The sequence below is a fragment of the Pteropus vampyrus genome, unplaced genomic scaffold (assembly GCF_000151845.1).
Source record: "Pteropus vampyrus isolate Shadow unplaced genomic scaffold, Pvam_2.0 Scaffold582, whole genome shotgun sequence".
NCBI lineage: Eukaryota > Metazoa > Chordata > Mammalia > Chiroptera > Pteropodidae > Pteropus > Pteropus vampyrus.
The window spans coordinates 390534-398730 of NW_011889363.1; positions in this window are offsets into that span (position 1 = coordinate 390534).

Below are 8197 nucleotides of genomic sequence, written 5' to 3' on the forward strand. Positions count from 1 at the left end.
TCTTGCTTTTGACCTTCCTCACTACCCCTAATTAATTTGGCCTCCTTAATTCTCAAATATCTTCTTATATTGTCCTTCTGATTATTGGAGTACACACCAGAACTTTAGGGGATGCCCTTAATGCTTTTTTCCCCACATGAATTTCTGGAAATAGTTTCAGCTCTTTCCTGTCACCTCCAAACCCAGCTCTGTTAGAGCTCTTTGCTTGCAAAGCATCTGAATGCACAGAAGCAGGTTGCTTTTGAGGTTGGGGAAGCTGCCCTGGCTGCTTCCCAGGGTACCAAATTATAAGGGGTACTAAACATCCCTGAAAAGGTAATGAGAACTCCTCTCAGGAACAGTATGGTATTAGCAGGAAGAAATGCCTGCTCAAATAGACAAGTGAGGAGAGACCCCATGCCTAAAGAGCAATTTGTGGTTGATAAATTCTAAGAAATACAGGTCTGGTTAGAGGCAGGACTGTTTTGTTGAATGGAGTATGCAGTTTAGACCAGACACAAATTGCTAAGGACATGGGGAAAAGGTGGTTTGCCTCCATTGGGGATTTCCTTTGTATCCATTCTACTAGGCAGATGATCCTCAACATAAATGTACAAATATTTCAAGAACCTGTGAGAGGGGCACCACATCACCAGCCTAAGAACTGGCCCAACTCTGATTGCACTAGGTCCCCATTTCTGGAATGAGTGTAGTTGTAATGGGCAGGCTGTTTTTCTGTGGGCCTGAAGATGAGTCCAAGGGCTTAGTAGGCTGGAAAACAAAGACACACTTTCAGTACTCTAAGAACAGCTAAGGATTACTGAGTCACAAGGACATCAGAATGGGGACTCTCCTTGGGAAGAAATGAGAGAGGTAATCTTCTAAACTCTACCAGAGTCTGGGTCACCTACACGTGGGTATGCTCATTTTTGCTTGGTCTCTGGCACCCACCTGCTTCGGCTGACAAGTTATTCTTCTAAACTACTGTTCTAATAGGAAGGTGGTCTCCGGGTTTGATTGTTTATAAATAATAGACTTTATTTCTTAGAGAAGTATTAGATTTAGAGAAAAATTGAGCAGAAAGTACAGAGTTCCCATATGCTACTGCCTTCTATCCCTTAACACCCTGCTGCAAGTTTCTCCTGTTATTAACATCTTGCATTGGTGTGGTATATTTATTAGAATTGATGAACCAATATTGATATATTATTATAAACTAAAGTTCATAGTTTATATTAAGGTTTATTCTTGGTGTTTTATAGTTCTGTGGGTTTTGACAAATGCAAAATATCAAGTATCCACAATTACATTACAATACAGAATTGTTTCACTGCCCTAAAAATTTCTTGTGTTCCAACCCCTGGCAACCATGATCTTTTTATTTTCTCTATAGTTTAGACTTGTTTTCACAATGTCATTCTGTTGAAATCATACAGTATGTGGTATATATTCTTTTTCTACTTGCTTTTTTCACTAATCAATATGCATTTAAGATTCCTCCATGTGGCTTGTTCCTTCATGTTCCACCTTTTGTGGCTTGATAGCTCTTTTGTTGTTGTTGTTATAAGAACATTTAACATAAGACCCTTTTAACAGATTTTTAAGTGTATGGTACAGTATCTGTGTTTTTAAGTAGAGACGTAGAAAAGGGTGGAAGAACTTTAAGAAACAGTAACAATTTGTTTTTTAAACTTCTCTGGAGATGATGGAAGGTCTGCATTCATTTGCTAGTTTTCTTGGTTTTATTGTTGGCTATAAAGGACTGTTCTCATTTACTTGTCTTGCTATGTTTAGTACAAAATTAGCAGCAATACTTAAACACTTAATATGCCTACTTCTAAGTTTCTGTATGGAATCTGTACCCCAGACCAAAGCTTTGTGCCACCCTGTACTTGCTGCAAAGTATAATGTCTTTTCATTAAATTCCCTTTCCTAGTATTTCTAACGTGTTCTATTACAAGTTATTCCTGAATACCTGAAGATGGATTGTATATATTTAAAGATTGATTGTCACCTATTCCACCTGTTTTGATATTTGTCTTTGGAGAACAACATATTTGCTGTATTGACGCACACAGATTGGATGAGTCTGGTTTCCATTTCTAAGACTAAGATTATGTGGAACAACTCTTTTTGGACTCAGCTATTGAATTTGACTCTCATTTTGTTTTTTTTGCTCACCTGTAAATCTTAACACCGTCGCTCCCTTCGCACCCCCCTCAATAAATCATGGATCGTGACAAGAGAAAGGATCAAAAGTGACATTTATTGAGCACCTACTCTGCATCAGGTGCTTTACAAATTGTTACCTAATTTATTAGCTGTGCTTAAAAAAAGACAAAGGACAAAAAAAGACATGAGTCTCAGAGAGATTAAGTAACTTGTCCAGATGATCCAACTAGTATGTAATAAAGCCCCATTCCACATTGGGCTCCCCAATTCAGATCCCAAAGCTCATGCTATTTGTACTGCACCCCAGATGGAAATTCTGTGCTTGTCATGAGCTGGAAAATTGCTTCTCAAAGTGTGATTCATAAACCAGCAGCCTTAGCATCGTTGGGAGCTCTTTGGAAATGAAAAATGTTGGGCCCCAAAGCCAATCCCACTAAATCACAATATTCATTATAATAAGATCCTTAGTTGATTTGCAAGCACAATAAACTTTAAAAAGCATTGGTACAGAGAATATGGCCGAATGGATCTTGAGACTTAAGGTACTTGTTGGCTTAAGACACCCCATTGACCAGTCTTCCTCAGTTTTATTTCCTTAATTTGAATTTCTCCCCATAAACACATGCTTGATGACTAACATCTTTTTTATCTTTCTTGTGCTCTCTTGTAAGTATCCCGAAAAAATTCCCCAGGCATGTAGTCTGACCTTGTTTCAGAGTACATAAAATGAAGACCTGGATATTTTTTATTCTAGATGAGTCTTCTAACCTACTGAGTCTCATCAGAACCAACTGAATCTAGATACAACCTCCTCTAAATCTGAAGAAGTAGAGTCCCTAAAAGCTTTATTCCATAATACTAACCAGATACCTTCTAGACGATGTCTCTTCTATTTTCAGTCTATATTTAGCACTTGTGTTACTAATGATAATCAGGTGTACAGGAAAGCATTTGGATACTGACTTGGCTTAGACCAGTAAAAAATGTGAGGCCTGAGTCAGGAATACATTTATGTTAATCCAACCTCAAAAGAACACAGGGTTTGACTGTTAGGAGACCTAGCTCCTACTGCTAGTTCTGCTGCTTACTGTGGATTTTGAGCAAGACATTTCTTCTCTGTGAGGCTCAGTCTTCTCATCTGTAAAATGAGGGGCTTGGACTAAGTGATATCCAGTATTCCCTCAAGTTCTAAACTTCTTGAGAGCTTGGATGCCATGCACATGTTGGATTTCATTTACTCTGAGATACCATTGATTGTAAGATGCAGCATTATTTTATATTCCACTAAAAAAAGGAAAAAAAAAAACTATTCTAACTGTAAGGCGTTATTCTGGATGTTCTATTCTGTCTCTGCATTTTTTTTTCTCTTTTCCCTTCACACTGTTCTTTGCCTCAAGAGGCAAATCCTAATGAACTGCTTTAATCGTCTTCTCTTGCCCTGTGGATTTTGGTTATTGGCCAAAGGAAGGTACCAATAAGAGACTGAATGGTGGAAAGAAAGTGAGATTGATAGAGTTATTCCCTTGACTCTTTTCTGCTGGGTCACAAGGTGACAGTGGTTACATTCCTCTGCTTGGGGCTATAGCTTCTGTCAGGTAGCCTTCTATAGCTAGAGCTACAGCAACCACTCTCTCCCTTCACCCCTTCAGGCCTATAAGCAATAAAGTCTCCTGGTTGTTGCTAGCTTCACCATCACTTGTTACTTCCCTTTAACCTTGACCACACGTTTATAAATAGTCCTTTTATTAATCTTTCCTCAATGTCACAGTTTCAGTGTTCTATTTGTTTCTTGCTGGGACCCTGATTGATACAGTAATTGGTATCAAGAGTGTTCTTATTCTTAAGAATAGGCTCTCAAAGTAGAATTTTAGATTTGTGTTGCTCACATATTTGGAGGAATATTACCAGCCCTTGGAAAAATAATAGATGTTTTGTTAGTTTGTTTGAATGAATGAGGAAAAATGGTCTCCCAACCTAATCCCCAGAAAAAATATCAGATAGCCAGAAATCAAGAGGAATTTCTCTCTTAAGTTTCCTGGAATGTGCAAGGATGGTCATTTAAAGATAGATGTTTCTTCAAGAAGATTCCCTGTGCTCTCTGCAGCAGACACCCCTGCTTCTGATTATCTTTGCTGATAGAAATGAAAAAGAAAGCATTTTCCCAGCCAATATCTGGGTGTCAGGTAGTAGAGGCTTTATTGCTTTGCTCTAGCAAAGATAGCACATCTAGAATAGCAAAATGCCATCATATGATGGATTAGCATGCTGTTCTGTATATTAAAGACGATCAAGATCTCTCTGGAGTACATTATAACAAAGAGCAAGAAAGATGATGTTCTCACTTAGATTGGAAAGTAATAAACTGTTCTCTTGTCATGTGAATGCACCACTTATACTCAAAGAATACCTTACACAATATCTCCTCTGACCAAAAAACTCAATTTACAATGGAAAAAAACACATCTCTAAGTCCATGCTATGGAATTCATTGGTCTTACTATATCTCTCACCACCCCAAAAATAGCTGGTTTGACAGAACAATGGAATGGTGTGCTCAAATCTCAGTTACAGAATTAGCTGATACTTAGGCTGTGGATGTATCTTACATGATATAGTATATGCTTTTAAACCAGCAGCCAAATTATGGTGCTGTCACCCTCAGAGGCAAAACACATGGATTTAGGGATCAAGATGTGCAGCTTAGAATGGCCCTTTTTTATACCTAATAGCTTACTTAATAATTTTTCCTATACATCTCCATGAACTTAGGTTCACCGAGCATAAGGGTTCTAATGCCCAAGGAAGGATGTCTACATAGGAAATAAATAGTCATGGTTTTCTTACATTGGAAGCTGAGAATGCCTGTTAATGTTTTGAGTTCCTCCCACCACCGAATCTACAGATAGAGAAGGGGCTACCTGTGTTGCCTGAGTGCTTATCAAGAAAAAAAAATTAAGTTGCTCATAAACAATGGTTAAAAGGAGAACTATGTCTAGAGCTAAGGTGATTTATTGAGTCACCTCTCAGTACACCACTGCTCAATAGTCCTGGTCAAGTGGAAAGCTGAAGCAACTAATAAAAACAGGGCCACCTAGGAAACAGGTTCTTCAGGAATGAAAGTTTGGGTCAAGCTTCCAGGTAAAGAAATCCATCCAGTTAAAGTGCTGACAGAGAGTAAGAAGAAATTGAAATAATTATCAACTCCAATCTCATGACCAGCTACAGAAAGGATTGAAGCATCTATGTTTTGTATTGGTTAACTGTTCCACCCTGTTTCTCCTCCAGTGTCTTATATAAATATCACTGGTGGTAGCTAATGTTTTAGGTCTCGTGAGAGAACTGATATTACTCTGCAGTGCTAAAGTAGTCAGGGATCAGAAATTTTTTTTAAAACAGATAGATTGTATGGGCCATACGGCCTTTGTTATAACTAATCATCTCTGCCTTTGTAGAGCAAAGGCAGCCATAAACAATACATTAACAAATGTGTGTGCCTGTGTTCCAATTAAAATTAATTACAGAAACAGATGACCTACCTGTCAGCTGTAGTTTACTGACTTCTGCAGTAGATGATGGCATTTTTATTAAGACAAAAGAAAAAAGTAGATGCTGAGGGTAAAAGAGATGAACTGTGCTGAATATTCTGTTTGTTTCACCAGACTTACTCTCTACAATTTTTCAGATTGGTTTGTGCTTTGCCCCTGTGCCCTATGGTTTTCAGTTGGGTTTTGCCAACTGGAGCCAATAATGGAGATTAGAAAACAGGAGGAGAGAAATTTTAGGGTACTTATTTCCCATGTTTCTTCCCTGCTGGGCTAAAGGTTGTCAAAGGCTATGTTCCTCTGCCAAAGCACCTCTTGGCTGGCCTGTCCTAAAACTAGACCGACAGTTCTCTCTGGGTTCCAGTGATCACTCCCTCCCCTTGCCCTTTGGGCCTAGGGTGGTAAATGCATTCTGGTGCTGCTAGCTTTGAAGTGCTTCAGTACCCCTTACTGAGTTCCTTTTACCATGTCCACACCATTATAAATAATCTTCTCATTATGTTCTCTTCAATTCTCATTTGAGTCTGCCGTCTGTTATCCACCAGAGCTTTGATTTAAAAAGATGTCATTAATTGTAAGATATTCCTCACTTGAGAGACATTAAAATGTGAAGAAAAAAAAAAACCCCAGTACATTTTTGAATCAATGAACTATACTAGTTGAAATATATTCCTGGTGAATGAATGAATCATGAATTATTAATATTCACAGTGCAGCTCTTCTCAAAAACAGATACAATGTAGTGGTGTGACAGATTGTGTCCCATTCAGGATGAACTTCAAAAATCAGAATCAACACCGATTCTTCATAAGTACTTATATGTTCTTTCTCAGTCTTGAGACTGGTAATCACTGAGAAGGTCATGACCCTGCCCAGGACTCCTAGTTTTTACACTTAAACATTAGAAAGCTATTTAGTCATTCCATTTCTCATGAAATAACTCCAAAGTAAATGCTACGAACATGGGTACAATTTTGTGGGTTTTTTTGGTGAAGTAATACAAGTTACTGTTTGTGACTTCATGAAGTGAGTTCAGTGCTTTCTGCAAAAAGAGAATGGTCCACCGATCTGGGAACATATCAGATTCCTCAGGAGTTGCAGTTAACCCACATTAACTGCCATTCGTGACAACTGGCATGTATTCCGGCCTAGTATATTTTAACAGACATGGGCCTTCTTTACAGCCAAAGAAGTTATTTAGTCCAGACTGCCTGTCTAGAGCTTACCAACCCTTTAGCAAAACTAGTGATCAGAACTGCATAGGCCATCTTAGTATAGAAATCTAGCAATGACTGAGGCTACTCGGGCTAGTACAAGAGTTACTGTACTTTTTGGAAAAGTCTTTTATGTTTCCTTTTTCTAATTTTCTATGGTCCCCATAGAGACAAAGGAACAAGTGTTTCGTCTCTGGCCCTTCTCTAGAGCAATACCACTATTAGAGCAGTGGTCAGCGATAAAATAAGGAGCGTGCATCAGAATGTAAATCAGTGTGTTGCTTCCTTCCGTGAAAGTTTTGCTATCAAAAAAATATCAGCTGAAGTAAATAATGCATTTATTGACATTGCCAATTTACATTCTGGGGCCAACTCCCTATCGCTTTGTGAACCAGTAACAAATGGTCTTGGGACCAGCACCTAGTAGTAGGCCTACACTCCAAGGAGAGTTGCTCCATAGGGCCCTAGAACTCAGTCCCTTCATGGGATCATCTTCTAAAATTGCTACCACTTGTTGAAAAATTAGAGTATTTTTTCCCGTTCCAGTTTTCCAAGAAAGAGGTGACTCCTCTCTCCAAGCCTTTGAGTCCATGCTTAGTCTCAGAAGGCATCAGAAACCTACTTAGTAGCCTACCCGAGTCAATTATAGTTCCACGAAACTAAGAGACGTTGGAAGATATTCAGAGGGGATTCAGATTTGATTCATGGCCAGACAGATGACAGCATTAAACTTCCATTTGAAATCAATTTGTTAGTCTTAGAACACTGCTCCTGAGTACAGCACCATCCTGTGGAGGAACTTGTTGCCTCAGATGAGACAGACAGACAAAATATAATTCCAAACACTGTGCACAGAATAAATTTCTCCCAAGTTCTGACAGAAACGTAGAACAAAGAAGAAAACAAATCCTTAAGCATATTCGGAAATGACATCATAATAATAGAAATGCATCTTTATACTGCACATTCACCAGTAAAATTGATTCTGATGAACAAAACTAGATGCCTTCCATCATTCCTATGCCCTTTTCCTAAGGAAACAAGTGCTATATTTTAAATGAGTTAAGCATAATTCTAACTTTGTAAGGCAAAATCTAAATGGTGACCGTAGGCAGAGAGACTTTGATAAGTCCTATCAGGGGTTATACTTGCATCCTTCTCACCTCACCCAAAACAGTGTTTCTCACCCTTGCCTGCATATGAGAATCCCCTTGGAAGCTTTTCAAATTCTACATATCCTATCTGCACCCAAATGACATTACAGTCTCTGGGGGTGGCACCGAGGCATCA